We start from the raw sequence: 19,585 nt of genomic DNA, 5'->3' as shown, positions 1-19,585 counted from the left end.
GTATAGAAATAAAAAATTTAAAATTAAAAGAAAACGTATACAAGTGTTTTTGATATAGATGTACATAATAATACTTTGATAAGTATGTTTTAACTTAAATAGTGATGGTATAATAAAATTGTGGAGTCTCCGTCCGCGCATCGCCTCCATAGAATGGAAATAGGCACAAACTTTAATAAAGAATTTTCATATCAATCTGCGTGAGTATACTTTGATAATTATGTTTCAGTTTGAAGAAATATGGTATGATAAAATTATGGGGTGTTCATTCGCGCCTGATCTCCATAGAATGGAAATATGTCACAAAGTTTAACAAGGTTTTTTAATATAGATCCACAAAATATTGTAATAAGTGATTCAGTGTGAACAGGTATTGTATAATAAATTATGGGGCTTATCTATTTTATTTTTACTTTCACCATATTTTGCTTTGGTTTTGATACCCCCGAATTTGAAGCTATCTCTTTACAACCCTTCCTTTTCATAACCTATCATACTTTAATAAATCAGAGTCTATTTTCTGTAGGCTGTTTTTGAACCCAGTCAACGACGGGTACTTTTGCTAGTACATATATATATATATATATATATATATACATATATATATATACATATATATATGTACATATATATATGTACATATATATGTACATATATATGTACATATATATGTATATATATATATATATATATATATATATATGTTGAGTAATAAAATTTATACTTGTGAATTATCAATCAGTTTCAAAAGAAAAAACAAACAAAAGCAAATTAAGTGTACGATCGTTTCGGAAACGATGTTCATTTTAATTAAACTTGGTCATAATTATTGACAATAATTGACAAAGGTTTTGTCTTGGAATATAATGTCCACATCAGCAAAAATAGGAGGGGGGGGGGGTTAAGACACCAAAATAGAACTAGCATTTTTGCCGTACGTAAGGCGGATGTTCTTCATTGAGTTCCATAAAAAATTATTTTATGTTCAGTTAGTATATCTTTGGGCATGCTGCTGTATCTTCTCTCCGAATAGTTGAAATAATTGTTTAGAATTTTATTTTAATTTAAAAAAAAAAAAAAAAACGCTGTGCTAATATATATATATATATATATATATATATATATATATATATATATATATATATACTTGTTTATTGTTATATAAACATGGTCACATCCTGCTGCTACAAATAGCCACTAGTTTCAATCAAACAACAGATATCATCAGGCAGCGACTTGACTATTCAAAAGTTCAATGAATAATGAATTTTTATTTTAGGTAGGAATACTTTAAAAGTTGGAGTTAAAAAGCTAAAAACTCAGAACTTTAATTATAAGATGTAAAGAGGGAGGGGGCAATTTAAATAAAGTTAAAAGATTATAATGGAGAGAGAGTGATTAAGAAGAGAGAAAAAAGAAATAGAGAAAGAAAATAGAGAGAAAAAAATATACATATAATATGGAGAAGAAAAAGAGAAAAGATATAAATGGTTATTGTAAAGAGAATAAGGACTAGAAGGGAAAAGAAAGAATGATGAGATATAGTTAAAGAGAGAAAGAGAGAAAGTAAGAATTAATAGGAAGGGAATCTTAAAGAAGTTGCCAGTATATAGAAAAAAATCTGCGTGTCAACCAATTTATGAACAATTATACAATTCAGTAATGAGACAACATTATTACAAATACAAACAGAAAATACAATCTAAGCGTTAGAAATGAACATGTCAAAAAAGACAGCGAATGTATCCAACTGACATATATATCATCTAACATACGTCCACGAGTAATATAAACGCAGTTCAAACATACGTCTACAATTAATTAAGCCCTTTATACTAAATGATATAAGTTTAAAGTTTTCGCGTTTCTATTAAATGAATATATAAGTAAAAGAAAAAAAAATAATGATAAAAAATATTAAATTATTATTAATAATAATAATAATAATAATAATAATAATAATAATAAAATATTATCAGCTCTTTTTATTGAGCACTATCTAACAACCTCGTTGAATTCATTAGTCCATTACTTTTGAATAAAAAACCCCGAGTATATATATATATATATATATATATATATATATATATATATATATATATATATATATATATATATATATACGATGCCTCCGTAGTCTCGAAAGACAAAGGATACTACTTGTAAGAGCAGTTGCGCGTGTAATTTTGAGGCAAGGATTACACAATTTCCAGCCATACCTCTTCTGAATCGGCACTGTTTAAGTCCAGTGGCAGGAAGAAATCCGGGAGGACTGGAAACAGAACCTGGACATCCCAAATGGTAACCTATTTAGTACTGGCCAGGTTCAACGTTGCTTAGCTTCGGTGATCCAGCGGTGTATCAACTTAATTATGCCGTATAATCAATCATGAGTTTTTTTTTAAATATAATTATTCACTGACACGTGTTTCGTCGTCTAAGACCCATTAGAATGGCTGAATCTAGCGAGATTTCGAAATCGGGAACCCACGGTAACGAACCTAAACCCCTTACCGCTTAGTACGCATTATATCACATTAAGATATTGGAGACTATTCACGTTCGACTTAGAAAACCTTCTCTTTGCAAGCAATGGGAATGCCTCCTGAGTTTGAACGGGATTAATCTCTAGGGTATTCGACCACCACGCTGTTTTATTTTAACCGTTTTCCCACCTTTTTTGTCTCCCCGTAAATTGAATAAAACGCAATTTTAATCGCTTTTTCATTCTTTGTTTTGAAAATTCCCTCGATACAGCTTTGAGAAGCGAGGGTCGAAACCGGCCAGCTGTCTCCCCATTTCTCTTTCTTTCCTCTCCTGTTCCCCCTCCCCCCCCTTTTGGAGAGAATATTTAAGGAATATATATACCGCTCCCCATGTGGAGGTACCAAATTGGTTAAAGGGAAAATTATTCCCAACTCTCATTTAGGTAAAAATGCACTTTCGTAAATAATTGAATTCATTTAAAACGTTTTACAAAAACAAAAACAAATAATATATATATATATATATATATATATATATATATATATATATATATATATATATATATATATATATAAGTGAATGTGTCCGTGTGTATGTGTACATGTCCCTACGCAATAACTCTGTCAATTTTTAGTCTACAGACTCGAAATTTGATATACATATTACTGAGATTTGAGAAAATCGATGTGATCGGTTTTTTGGCCTGAAATTTGGCTGTTAAGGGGTCAAAGTTCAACGATTTGACCTTTTAGAACTTTACCAAACTCCTCCGACAATTTTAGGTCTACGCTCTTTAAATTTTAGATATAGATTCCTTGGACATGAATCTAACTTAATAACTAGATTTGAGCCCAAAATAATAAATTTTAAGGAGTCATAATAGGAGTCAAAGTTTTAAAAAAATTGACCTCTGCGGTCTCTTCCAAATTACTCAGACAATTTCTGGTCTAAATATTTGAAATTTTATATAAAGGGTATTCAGAGATAGGGCAAGCTTTTTCATCAGTTTGGGTCCAAAATTTTTAGTTGCCAATATATAAATGTATGTATGTATGTCTGTTTGCATGTCTGTCTTAAACTTTCAATAGAGTCGACGGATTTTACCAAGATCAGTATCGTTTTAAAGTTCGATCTTTCATACGACAAATATCGAAAAATTGGCTAAAAACATTAATATCTTCCCCTTCAACTAGACACTTTTCTACAGGGGGGGGTCATTTTTTCGCCGATATTTTTTAAAGTTATCCTCTCCTTTGGATTGTCAAGCCTTAATTTAAAAAAATGTCGCTTACAGTTTAGCGGTGGTCGTAACAGCATAAACGTTAGGTTTTACCCCGTTTTTTTTCTCCTTTGCGGTACGGGTTCGAGCCTGCCTTCCTACTACCACTTTTTTTTTTTTTTTTGCTCAACATACACATCCAAACACCCGGGCAACGCCGGACGCCCGTGCTAGTATATATATATATATATATATATATATATATATATATATATATATATATATATATATGTATATATATATATATATGTATATATATATATATATATATGTATATATATGTATATATATATATATATATGTATATATATATATATATATATGTATATATATATATATATATATATGTATATATATATATATATATGTATATATATATATATATATATATATATATATATATATATATATATATATATATATAAAACATAATCGCGTTGACACACCGGTTCTCGTCAGATCACCGAAGTTAAGCAACTTTGAGCCTGGTAAGTATTAGATGGGTGACCATTTGGGAATTCTAGGCGCTGTAGGTGCTTTCCGCTTATCTCGGCATGTGTTTCCAGTTGTCTAGTACTTCACTTGCCACTGGTATTTAACAATGTCTACTCAGGAGAAATGTGGGTGGAGATTGTGCACCTCCTGCCACAAAAATTTCACGCTCAAGCAACCCTTCGTGGGTATCCATAGTCTGTCCAAGACTTAAGGAGCCTGCTTTGCAATATATATATATATATATATATATATATATATATATATATATATGTATATATATATATATATTGTATAGATAAATATATATACATGTCACCATTCAGCATAACAAAAAAGCATAAAAGCATAATATAATTACATTGTATTGAATTACTGCTGCCATAGTGGCGAGACCACCTAACCCTCTGTCTACAGAAAGTGAATACTGAACGCCTACGACATTGTCCAAATACTTGATGACACACGAGTCAACAGTTCAGTAGCTGCGGAGACAATTAAAAAAAACCAACAACATTTGGACGTGGCTGAGATTCGAACTCACGCTGGGAGAGCCCAATATATTAACATGAGACGACGGTTTGAAACGAACTAACTTGACATAAACAACTAGGAGAATGGATAGAAAATGGTCGTACTTTAAGAAGTACATATTAAACAAACCAATACGCATACATCAAAAAAAGTTAACGCTTCGACTGATAAAAAGGTGAGATATGGAGCACTGGACAACGGTTGGCATAGAATTATAGGCACTTCATTGATCTTCTTGATTGCCTATTTGGAGACAACGTTAATTCGTCTACATATCATCAGAAAGGATACGTGTGTCCGGCTCGCTTCAATATTTACGTATGCAAATATATTTTCATGGGTAAATCAACGAGAGCTTAAGTGCAGTAATAATAACTAGCGGGGCCTGTAAAAATTCCACATGGGACTCATTCATATGTAATATATTAGTGCTGGTATTCTGTAGATGTTCAGTGTAAATGGAGACACTCTGATATTATTGTAGCTCTTTTGTTAAAACTGCAAAAGTATTTATCTAAACGAGCAGGAACACCTCGCGTAGCCCGGTCATAAAGTATGCTTAAATATAATATTTTAATTCTGGAAGATTTCGTATATATTATCATAGAGTTAATGTTCTATCGATTTTTATATATTATAAAGTTGCGATTACAAAAATAAAAAATATATATCCATATGACTTAGCTGCGCAGCTTCAATCGAAACCGACACCAAAACTCATGAATATATATATATATATATATATATATATATATATATATATATATATATATATATATATATATATATAAAGAAATACTATTGAACATTAAACAGGAAACGGCAATTTCTTGTAAACATTTCCAAATACATTCACTGAAAAAATTATAAGAATATTAACGAATTAATCATACCATCGACTTATATATTGTAATACGCTTTATTATTTATTTCAAGATTTTAAACGCTAAATCGTATTTACTTATTTATTTTAAACGCCAAATCTATTTTAAACGCTAAATTTATGTAAAAAGTGAAATTAATTTTTAACGAAGAATCTATTAATTTTTATAAAATAATTTTTACCGTGAATAATATAATTAGACTTAGTTACTAATATTCTTCACCATATTATAAGAGTAATTTGTATATATATAATTTTTCACGTTTGTTTGTATATATGTCGGTACTTTTGTATTATATAGAGAAATAGCGCTAAATTTATAGTTTAGTAATATATGTATATATTTATATCTCGATTTTAAGTGGAAAAAAAACCTTAGTTAAATTTATTGATTGCTCTGATATTGGAGTAATAGTTCTAAAAACCCGTATTAACAAAATAAACGAAAAACAATTATAATTATAATGGTTGGAGCTAGAAAATTTAATGCAAACTTATAATAAATCTGCTTCAGAATTATACCTTGAAAAACCTAACATTATTTTGTGAATAGGTTATATTTGTTTTGATATAGGTTGTTAGTACCCCTCTTTCTTTTTAGAATGGTTCAACCCTGTAAAGTTGACTTTAATATAAAGGGATGGTCTTTATTAAAAGTTTCGTGGATGGTTTTTGGCCTGATGAGGTGATTTTCCCTGCTAGGGGGTCATTGGAACACGTTTGCTAATGTGTAGCCAATAGCTCTCCAACAATCAATATATTGCTCTGTTTCATGTATTGAGCACGCTTTGGAATGACATATTGTGTTGTTGTTATGAGTTACTGAAAAGTTCTACAAACAGTATAATAATATATATATATATATATATATATATATATATATATATATATATATAACTTGAGTTGTTTCAGCTATAATAAAAACCGAAACCAAAACTTATGAATATATAGAATATATATATATATATATATATATATATATATATATATATATGTGTGTGTGTGTGTGTTAGTTTGCTATATATATATATATATATATATATATATATATATATATATATATAACTTGAGTTGTTTCAGCTATAATAAAAACCGAAACCAAAACTTATGAATATATAGAATATATATATATATATATATATATATATATATATGTGTGTGTGTGTGTGTTAGTTTGCTATATATATATATATATATATATATATATATATATATATATATATATATATATATATATAGCAAACTAACACACACACACATAATATAATTGCTTCAGCTGTAATCCAAACCGAAACCAAAATTATAGATTCAGCCACTCTGATGAGTCATAGACGACGAAACACGTGTCATAAAATAATATATATATATATATATATATATATATATATATATATATATATATATATATATATATATATGCACTGCTCCCCATATTGAGGTACCAAATTGGTTAAAGGGAAAATTATTGTCAACTCGCATTTGGGTAAAAATGCACTTTCGTAAATAACTGAATTCATTCAAAAAATATCGCTAAAACCCAAAACAAACAACATCTAAGTAAACCGCGATATATCCAGACAGTCGTGCGAGATGGGTCAGCCGTTTAGGCTCGTTACCGTGGGTTCCCGATTTCCCATCTCGCTAGATTCAGCCACTCTTATGGGTCATAGACGACGGAACACGTGTCAGTGAATAATCATATTTTACAAAACTCATGAATATATATATATATATATATATATATATATATATATATATATATATATATATATATATTGAGTTTTTTAAGCTGTAAACGAAACCGAACTAAACTAAAAAAATTATGAAAAATTCTTGATAAAATTATTTTTAAAAATAAACGACTTGAGTGCCATCAGATATAATCGAAATCGAAACCAATACCTATGAAGAATTTTGGGTCAGATTATTTATTACACGAAATGGAAGCCATAAAAATGAAACGAATTTCACTTGGATGTAAACGGGACACAAAAACTGAATAATACACACGTTATCCTATTAATTAATATATAGTTAATAAGAAAGACAGAAAGAAAATAAAAGATTCATTCCTTTCCATAACCTGTATTTTATGATATTGCATTTTAACCCAAAACAAGCCAAGCGATACTTTGACGTAGGGGACTACTATCTGGGATATAAATTGCAGCTATACTATGTAGGGAGTTGAGCAGTGAGATGTGTGTCTACATTATACTTGAACTTCTGCATGTCAGTACAGTCGAGGGAAACAGAAACCCGGAAAGGAGTTCGAAAGTCTAGCAGTTATGGGGAAGAGACTATTAAATTTGAAGGTTTTCTGGCATCTGGGGATCTCTATTGTGAAGGGGTAGGATTTTGCTGCTTTTCGGGTTTGTCGGGGGTATTTACGTTTGAAGGGGTACAAGGGCTTGTAGTTCGTCTGAGCATCCATTAAAATACTCGTAAAACAGAAAGAGGGATGCAACATTTTGCCAATGGGACACAGGTTGAAGCTTAGATGACAGTTCGGGACCTATTAGGTTAGCGAATCTCTTTTGGACCCTGTCCAGGAGTGTGAAACTAGTAGCAGATGCACGAGCCGAATTGTGACAACAATACTCCATACACGGGCGAATGGTGACTTTATAGAGGTGCAGGGCACTTAGCAACTTAAATAACTTTTTAGCACGGTAGATAGAGCCCACTTTCTTCGCAGCGGCCTTGGCAATGCTCTCAATGGATCTGTTCCAACTCATGTTCCTCGTAAACGTTAAACCGAGGAGTTGAAACAAAGTACTTTCAGATAATTTTTATGATTAATGATAATAATAATGGTAATTATTATCAGGTAATCAATATTATTAGTTATAGCTATTATTGGTTGAGAAGGTTTCTGGTAATTATTAAAGGAAACGAGCTTCGCCTTGGCAGCATTGAACGTTACCACCAATTGTTTTTACCTAGTCCACTACACACTAGAGGTCTTCCTCTAGGGTTTCCACCATTGCCTTGGATATGTATTCATTTGTATTCCCCACGTGGCTGTTATAGAGAGTGGTGTCATCAGCAAATATACCCATCTCAGATACAATTTTATCAGGGAAGTTATTTATGAATATCAGGAATAATAACGGCCCTGGCGTACACCCGAATTTTCATCATATTGCTTTGACGTACGATCATCGTGGACAACCTGAATTATTCTCTTATTTAAAAAGAATTTAATCATGTTAAGTATTCGTCTAGTAATACCATAGGATCTGATTTATATGAGAAGGCAATTGTACCGTACCCTGTTAAAAGCCTTAAATATATCTAGGGCTACTGCCCTGCCCTGTCTTATCAAGTGCATGGTATATACGTTCAGAGATTACAGTTAGAATATCTGCAGTAGAACCGGCTTGGCTAAATCCATATTGTTGATCGGACAGAAGTTTAGCCACTGTAAGGTGGTGGACTAGATCTTGAGTAATTATGAACGCAAATATTTTGGCGGAAAGAGGGATAAGACTAATCGGACGATAATTTAATGGGTCAGTTGTTTCGCCAGAACTCTTATAAACTGGTACCAAAGAAGCAGTTTTCTAGCAGTCAGGGAAGGAAGATTCATTAAGGCATTTGTTGAAACGTCTGGAGAGAACTGGAGCAACCTTAGCGTAAGTAATCATAATTCCTTTCTTGCGACACCCTACAGAAGCCCATTATTTTGATATGCCTCTGGGACTGACTTTCACTCTGCATCTGAAATGTATATAATATGTTGCCTTAGCTTGGTGGGAAAGCGGTTATATCCTTCTACTGTTAAAAACGGTATCTGACTCCTGATGCAATATTCTATGTATGTTAGAATCAGATATGTTCTATGGTGAAGTCTATGATTCTTACACAGGTTTTAAAAAAGAGTCGCCAACCTAATAGATCCCGCACGAGTAATCAAACTCCAACCACTGTCCCATCGCCGAAATGTTGTACCTCTGTACGGATTTTATAAGTATTTCAATATAATGTGCTCTGATGAACTCAAAGCACTTGTGTCCCTTCTACTCTGATGAACTCAAAGCACTTGTGTCCCCTCTACGTAAATACCCCTTACTAACCTAACAAGCAGCAAAATTCCACCCCTACACTATTGCGGTCCCTAGATGTCGGAAAGCTTTTTACTCTAATAGTTTCTTCTCTCGAACTGCTAGACTTTGTAATTCCCGCCCGGTACCTTACTTTCCTAACTGTACTGATAAGCAAAAAGTTCCACTAAATTGTGCACAGATAGATCGCTGCTCAACTTCCCACATAGTATCCTTGCAAATTTGGTCCACATTAGCTGCGCCTTACGTAAAAATGGTCGTGTGCTTTGTTTGGGGTTAAATAATAGTAAAATAAAATCAGAAGTCACGCTCAGAAAAATCCCTGTCAAAGTAACTGCCTTGCCCGAACAAAGAAAAAAAAATCGACCTCACAGAAGCAATGTAGGTACTTCTGTAGTTTATTAACCGTGCTAAAATAATAATCTTTACATTTACAAACTCATTTTTATAATAACGTGCAAAAATAATAACGTTTGCATTTAGAACTCATTATTATTATTATTATTATTATTATTATTATTATTATTATTATAACTATTATGTACTTGCACCTAACAAATTAATAAACAGAAGATACTTTTAAAAAAATTTTAACTAGAAAATCCTCTCTAAAAAAGAACGGCCGTATTAAGTACTGAGGCGTTACTAGTCTTTCTCTAGTCTATTAGTATTTTCATGAAAAGTGCTCGACTGAGCTACAACTTTAGTTCCTTCTTGTAAGACGTTCTCAATGAAACAAACCTTAACGTTTCCAATATATGATATACTATTGTGGGAACTGACGCATACACAAAATATTAAACCTTTCCTCCCATGCATTATTCCTTTTCTTTTTTGTTTAGTAATAGTTTTGAATTAAGTACCCGTTACTCAATCCAATTTCTTGAATAGTCAAGTGTTGCCTAATCAATAACTGCATTTTGATATATTAATTTATTGAGTAATATGACTTTTAAATAAGAAATAAGGCGCTTATACAGTATATCACCTATATGAAAAACAAAAACTCTCAGCCACGGCGTACGGAAAAGTTAGCAGAACAGAATATTATGTAAAATCATCTAGTAGTTTCCTTTTTTAATAAGAAATAAAGTACTTCTCCGTAACAGTATAAATATACCGAGCAGTACAGCGGAGTATTCTATACTGACCTTAAATACTAAAACTCCGTTTTCTGCGCATTTTGTCTTGTAGCAAGTATTAATATATTTTTCTAAGCTATATTCAGTGATGGGATTCAGTCGGTTCGCACCGGTTCGTGCGAACCGGTGTGCAGTTGTAAAAATTACGTAAACCCCTATTCATAACTACATCTGGTCAAGATCAAAGTGTAGCATCTGTTCCGGCAGATGCTGCAAGCTATGACTAGCTAGGACTAGCTATGACTAGCAAAGACCAGATGTGGGGGCAACCCCACATGCCTGACCTTTAACCAGCTCCCATTTCCCACCTCTCGGGAGCTGGTCCCCTTTTTCCCTTCCCCCTCCCTTCACTCCTCACATTAAAAATCGGCCTTGTGCCTAATTTGCTCGGTGGGGGAGCAAATAAATACCATCTGTTCCGGCAGATGCTGCACTTAAGATAATTTGTACCAGTCAATGGAGGGGAAACCCTCTATACTGGGACAATTATTATTTTTGGTAACCAGAGTGACCCCTTTTAGGGGAGCTTGTTTTTACCTCACATTAAAAACGGCCTTGTGCCTAATTTGCTCAGTGGGGGAGCAAATAAACACCATCTGTTCCGGCAGATACTGCAAGCAAAGACCATATGTGGGGGCAACCCCACATATAAGACCTTGGTCAATGTAGGGGAAACCCTTCATACCAATTGTCACTATCCAGCTCCCCTACTCCCCGGGGAGTTGGTCCCCATTTCCCCTTCACTCCTCACATTAAAAATCGGCCTTGTGCCTAATTTGCTCGGTGGGGGAGCAAATAAATACCATCTGTTCCGGCAGATGCTGCACTTAAGATAATTTGTACCAGTCAATGGAGGGGAAACCCTCTATACTGGGACAATTATTATTTTTGGTAACCAGAGTGACCCCTTTTAGGGGAGCTGGTTTTTACCTCACATTAAAAACGGCCTTGTGCCTAATTTGCTCAGTGGGGGAGCAAATAAACACCATCTGTTCCGGCAGATACTGCAAGCAAAGACCATATGTGGGGGCAACCCCACATATAAGACCTTGGTCAATGTAGGGGAAACCCTTCATACCAATTGTCACTATCCAGCTCCCCTACTCCCCGGGGAGTTGGTCCCCATTTCCCCTTCACTCCTCACATTAAAAATCGGCCTTGTGCCTAATTTGCTCGGTGGGGGAGCAAATAAATACCATCTGTTCCGGCAGATGCTGCACTTAAGATAATTTGTACCAGTCAATGGAGGGGAAACCCTCTATACTGGGACAATTATTATTTTTGGTAACCAGAGTGACCCCTTTTAGGGGAGCTGGTTTTTACCTCACATTAAAAACGGCCTTGTGCCTAATTTGCTCAGTGGGGGAGCAAATAAACAGCATCTGTTCCGGCAGATACTACACGTAAGATAATTTGTACCAGTCAATGGAGGGGAAACCCTCTATACTGGGACAATTATTATTTTTGGTAACCAGAGTGACCCCTTTTAGGGGAGCTGGTTTTTACCTCACATTAAAAACGGCCTTGTGCCTAATTTGCTCAGTGGGGGAGCAAATAAACACCATCTGTTCCGGCAGATACTGCAAGCAAAGACCATATGTGGGGGCAACCCCACATATAAGACCTTGGTCAATGTAGGGGAAACCCTTCATACCAATTGTCACTATCCAGCTCCCCTACTCCCCGGGGAGTTGGTCCCCATTTCCCCTTCACTCCTCACATTAAAAATCGGCCTTGTGCCTAATTTGCTCGGTGGGGGAGCAAATAAATACCATCTGTTCCGGCAGATGCTGCACTTAAGATAATTTGTACCAGTCAATAGAGGGGAAACCCTCTATACTGGGACAATTATTATTTTTGGTAACCAGAGTGACCCCTTTTAGGGGAGCTGGTTTTTACCTCACATTAAAAACGGCCTTGTGCCTAATTTGCTCAGTGGGGGAGCAAATAAATACCATCTGTTCCGACAGATGCTGCACTTAAGATAATTTGTACCAGTCAATGGAGGGGACACCCTCTATACTGGGACAATTATTATTTTTGGTAACCAGAGTGCCCCCTTTTTGCCTACTTTTAGGGGAGCTGGTTTTTACCTCACATTAAAAACGGCCTTGTGCCTAATTTGCTCAGTGGGGGAGCAAATAAATACCATCTGTTCCGACAGATGCTGCACTTAAGATAATTTGTACCAGTCAATGGAGGGGAAACCCTCTATACTGGGACAATTATTATTTTTGGTAACCAGAGTGCCCCCTTTTTGCCTACTTTAAGGGGAGCTGGTTTTTACCTCACATTAAAAACGGCCTTGTGCCTAATTTGCTCAGTGGGGGAGCAAATAAATACCATCTGTTCCGACAGATACTGCAAGCTATGACTAGCTATGACTAGCAAAGACCAGATGTGGGGGCAACCCCACATGCCTGACCATTAACCAGCTCCCATTTTCCACCTCTCGGGAGCTGGTCCCCTTTTTCCCTTCCCCCTCCCTTCACTCCTCACATTAAAAATTTGCCTTGTGCCTAATTTGCTCGGTGGGGGAGCAAATAAATACCATCTGTTCCGGCAGATGCTGCAAGCTATGACTAGCTATGACTAGCAAAGACCAGATGTGGGGGCAACCCCACATGCCTGACCATTAACCAGCTCCCATTTTCCACCTCTCGGGAGCTGGTCCCCTTTTTCCCTTCCCCCTCCCTTCACTCCTCACATTAAAAATCGGCCTTGTGCCTAATTTGCTCGGTGGGGGAGCAAATAAATACCCTCTGTTCCGGCAGATACTACGAGCTATGACTAGCTATGACTAGCAAAGACCAGATGTGGGGGCAACCCCACATGCCTGACCTTTAACCAGCTCCCATTTCCCACCTCTCGGGAGCTGGTCCCCTTTTCCCCTTCCCCCTCCCTTCACTCCTCACATTAAAAATCGGCCTTGTGCCTAATTTGCTCGGTGGGGGAGCAAATAAATACCATCTGTTCTTCAGATGCTGCACTTCATTTTCTTGTTCTCTTTCGGTGGAGGAGAAATCCTTCACGACTGTGACAATTTTTATTTTTGTACCTTTTCTCCACGTTAAAAAAAGACCCTGGTGTCTAACTCTATCCTGTGGGGAGGCATAGTAAATAGGTACATCATGTAGATTCTTTATTCTTATTAGGATTTTCTTAGAACCTGTTCTTAAAAAATTTGAATCCCACCACTGGCTGTATTCCTGTCCGTTAGCTACTCAAAATTCTCCAAAATATTTTATTTGTTTGAAAATAACAAAATAACTAATTTGCAAACGGGCTAAGGCTTAGGCCTACGGTTAAGTTGCGGGTTAAGATTTCGAGTTTCCAGTGTAATATGTGTATGAAAAATATTTACAAATCCTGTTTTAATCACCTAAATTGCTAACATTCATATGGGTTCGGCTAAACTCCTAAACAACTTAAACTATTACAGTTTATGATCTAATGCTACCAGATCAGGCTGTCTGAAGATATTGGCTTCATGAGACGAAATGCACCTAACATTGATGCTTTTTTTTTTGTTCTACTTCTTTTTGTAAAACTTAATTATGTTCTAAAAAAAAAACAAAAAAAAACACCTTTTTTCCCCCTTCTTCATTCTTCCCATATCCTTTTACTCTTTCTATCTCCCTGACTGGTTTCCTAACTAAAAATATACAAAACATTAATACTGTAACCCTTTTTCTCTCTCCAATTGCAAAACTCATGTTCTACAGGACAGGGAACAAAAACGCTAAAACCCACTATAAAACAACCAAACCAAACACTGCAAACTAGCGATTAAAGATACAAAAAACTTGAAGAATAAAAACCTTCTACAAAATAAATGGATGCAACATGAATACTATTTCCTAAATAACTGGATTCGGCAACCCGGAAAAAAAATAAGGGTTGATATGCCGTAAAACAAATCAAAGTTTATACATTTTTTTTAGATGTATGTATTATTTGGATTAATCGGATCATTGTTTTCATCATGAGTGCCATCTGCACACCATTTCGGTCGGTGTAACCCTCGACCTTCTTCAGTTGTAAAAGTTGCCATTTTTGACAAAGACAAAAAGAGGGGTAAATCTGCATTTTAGAGGGTTCGTTTTTTTTTTTGGTTCTATTTTTTATTTTTTATTCCTTTTGTTTTTACTCTTACCGCTAGATAATAATATATTAAAATGTAAATTTAAAAAAATTACATCCCATTAAAAATTAAAGAAAAAAACACGAGACACGATTTAACATGATGCCTTACAATTCTATGCTAATTGTTAATATTGGTGAAAAAAAAAGTGTTTTACGAAACAGAGGATCGATACTCCCTCGTATTTTCATTAAAAAAATAAGTAAATAAATTTTAAGGTATTCTTAGAAAATGTGATGAATTCGCATGAAACTTAACTTCAAATTGTCACTTGTGTGTGTGTGTGTGTGTGTGTGTGTGTGTGTGTGTGTGTGTGTGTGTGTGATGTTGTGACCCTTTGGCTGTGATCATAGAGTAGTGTCTGTGTTAATTGTGGCAAGCAGGGCCAAGGGTCAAATAGTTATTATTATTATTAATTGATTTGAGCGAGGGCTAATTGTTAATATTGGTGAACAAAGTGTTTTACGAAACAGAGGATCGATACTCCCGCGTATTTTCATTAAAAAAAAAATAAATTTTAAGGTATTCTTAGAAAATGTGAAAAATGAACTTGAAACTTTACTTCAAATTGTCAACAAGGGACAAAAAATTATTATTATTATTATTATTATTATTATTATTATTATTATTATTATTATTATTATTATTATTATTATTAAAAATAATAAAATTAATAATAATAATAATAATAATAATAATAATAATAATAATAATAATAATAATAATTGATTGATTTGAGCGACGGCGGGTCGCTTGATCGATTATTATGTTTAGAAAATAAACAATTAGATTAGGAAAAGGATATTGATAGCTGAAATAATAAACAGCTACAAGAAGAATGTGATTTACGAAAATATATGAAAACATTATTTTTTGGTTTGAATAAACAAATAATCAGATTTATGTTACGTCAGCGGTTAGGGTCTTAGACATGTGATGATACATTATCGTGGAGACGAGAATGTTAGCTGAACATCAGAGAGAACGGACGACTCCAGGGGAGTTGGTCTCTCCATGACGCAGGGAGCGGCGTTTTCTCAGACAGCAAAGATGTGAAGACCTTGAAATCTCTGAAGATGCCGGCCGGAATCATGCCAATAAATGTTCTTATCTAATCCAGGTACGTGTTGTGTTTATTTGCAGCTGTTAAAAGACTGTTTGTCTACAATTGTTTCGATACGTCCACGTCAATCGTTTCCTGTTAGAACTATTGCATAAATGTTAAAATATACCCTCTAGACCAGTGGTTCTCAACCTTTTTTTACCCATGGACCCCTTTTCCCTTCTTTTTATCTTGGTGGACCCCTTCCTAACTATTGGGCATAAGACAATCTTCTATTTTTCACTTATATAAATTTGGAGGTTTAATAATCAAAGAAATATTATATAATTAAGCTTTATTTTTAAATGAGAACTAATTTAATGCAAATAAAGTGTTCTACAACAACTATAATAATAATAATAATAATAATAATAATAATAATAATAATAATAATAATAATAATAATAATAATAATAATCTAAATTAGAGTGATAATAATTCTTTACCAATATCTTGTATTACAATATACAATGTTTCTTCCATCGTCAAGCCAATGAAGATCAGAGCTTTCAGGCAATTGAATTCACTGCAGCATTTGTGTACACTGGTTAAAATTTTTGATAAACAGTTAAAGTGGATTGTGTAATCAAAAAAAAAAAAAGAAAGAACGAAAAGAGATAGACATTTTTATTCAGTGAGATCCCTGTGGTTGATGTTGCTCGGCGAGTTTCTTTATATCTGGTTCCATCGATGTTAATGATAGTCGAAGGTCTCTTCCTTTCACAATGTCAAGTCTATTGCGAGCTTTTGATAACAGTTGAGAAACACAACTAAATCCCGATTCATCAAGATAATACGTTAGAAAAGCAATCACGTAGAACTGTGCTTTAACCCAGAGCAAAGGGTACTTTTGTAGCAACATCATTTGTCTTCCATACATTGTACTTTCCATCTTTGAATTTTGCACGCATAATTTCATCACTTTGTAATTAAATGAGAGGCTCTTGCAAAGATATGTCTATATCAGCAACATTAACTTCGAAAGGAATTGAAACCCAAGTTGGTGTAACCATCATGAGTAGGTCACTAAACCGAGTTTGCATATCTGCATGCATATTTTCCATATATTCAGCATATAATGTAAGATCTTCATCTTACAAATCGCTGCTAACAGAGGCCAAACAAGGAAACTGTTCAAATGCACGACGCCATTTTCTAAGAATACCTTATTCATATACAGCTGTAGTTTCCTCAGAAAAGCAGCAATAGCACTTTTACTAGATATCAGATCAGAATCTTTTCCTTTGAGCTGTTTATTAAGTGAATTCAGTTTTTTTTTTCAAATATATCTGATGAGAAAAACACATCACATTTATTTGCAAGCACCTGTTCTCCAAGGTGTGTGTTAGCAAGAAAGGAAACAATAGAATCCCAAATGCAATAAAATGCTGAAGACAATTCCACTTTGATAGCCATCTCACCTCTGTATGTAATACAAGCCGTTCGAACTCTCCTCCATTTTGCTTACATAATTCATGAAAAGGGCGGTCTCTGAGAGAATTTGATTTAATATGGTTAACTACTTGTATTACGGCAGTAAGTCCATCATGCAGACGTGCACTCATTTTATTTGCAAGTATGTGTTGATGGTGTATCACACAGTGAATACAAAATACTTGCGGGACAGATTTTTTTTAAATGTGCAATAAAACCTTTGTATCTGCCTGCCATCGAAGGTGCACCATCAGTAGCACAAGCAATTATATTTTTGAGTGGAATGTTGTTTTCCGGGAAATATGTAACAACTTCAGCAACAATCATTTCACCTTTTGTATCTTGTCACAAGACTTCTAGCAAAAAGCATTTCCTCTTTGGGTCCTTCATCACTGTTAAACCTAACATATGCTAATAAAATGGCCTCATTATCTCTTAAAGTAGATTCATCAAGTTGAAGGGCAAACTGTTTCACTTGCAAATGGGCTATCAATTGTTTTTCTACATCCTCTGCCATTTCCTCAATGCGTCGTGACACATAAGAATTGCTTAAAGGGATGAAATTAGTAATTTCACTGGCATTTTGTTTCATAACTCACGAAATTATAACAGACACTGCTGTTTCACCAACATTATGGGGTTTTCCTGCCTTTGCTATTATTTTGCTAATTTCATATTTCATGCCAGTAAACCATCACTCATTTTACCCACTTTGTTATTAAACACTCGAGACAGTGTTTTTCGAGCTTGGAAATAATCACAAAGTTTTTTTAAAGTATTCTACTGGGTTATCTTTCTTTCCTGTTTGCTTCTTTTCTGGATGGATTTTTAGCTTAGAAGGTTCCATGCTATCATTTAAAAGTACATCCATGCATATGAGGCACATTGGTTTCAATTCATTATGTGCTGCTGGAATAAATTCGTAAGACAAATATTCAACGGAGTACTGTCGGTACTTCTTTTTACTTGGGGTAGCCATGGGATGTCTGAAAAATAAACATATATATATATATATATATATATATATATATATATATATATATATATATATATATATATATATGCATACATACATACATGCCTACTGGAGAGGACTTGAATGCCTACTGGAGAGAACTTGAATGCCTACTAGACACTGTCTTCGGGTGTCTAAGGGGAGAGAACTTGAATGCCTACTAGACAGTGTCCTCGAGTGTCTAAGGTCTCTCTGTACAAGGGTTTGTCAGAACAACCTGGCATGAGGATACTTTTTCCATAGAAGTAAACCCTGACCAAATATTTAAAATCACATAGTATTCACAGCCCAAAGAGGATCTCCTCACTACGGCTACTCCACAGCTTTTCCGAGGAATGGTGCACCTTCTCCAAGTGATATTACCTCAAGTAATAGCACGAAGCTGGATACTCCACCAGACTAGATAAATTATTGTCCTGGAATCCAGTAAGAGACCAAAATGAAAGATATACTACAACATATGAAAATGGTTAACTTAAGAGAGGAAAATTGTTCTCGATTTCTTTACTAACTCAGTGTTTGAGAGATAAAGAACTTAAATGGAACATTCGAATATCTATGTATCTCATATAGAGGTCAAGTGTTAGCCCCAAGTTGTGGGCCCCTTGACTTCTGAGAACTTCAACTGAAGTAAAATAAAACAAAAGATATACATACATGAATATATGATATATATATATATATATGATATATATGATATATATATGATATATATATGATATATATATGATATATATATATGATATATATATGATATATACATATGATGTATATATATATATGATATATATATGATATATATATATATATGATATATATATGATATATATATATGATATATATATGATATATATATATATATGATACTACCAGCTGTATATATATATATATATATATATATATATATATATATATATATATATATATATATATATATATATATACAGCTGGTAGTATCAATCCCTCTTTCAAACACTAAGCAAAAAAACAATATTAAAATAAACAC

Source organism: Euprymna scolopes, chromosome 11 (genome assembly GCF_053919585.1).
Source record: "Euprymna scolopes isolate OS-2025 chromosome 11, ASM5391958v1, whole genome shotgun sequence".
NCBI lineage: Eukaryota > Metazoa > Mollusca > Cephalopoda > Sepiida > Sepiolidae > Euprymna > Euprymna scolopes.
Note: the sequence above shows the minus strand (reverse complement) of the source record.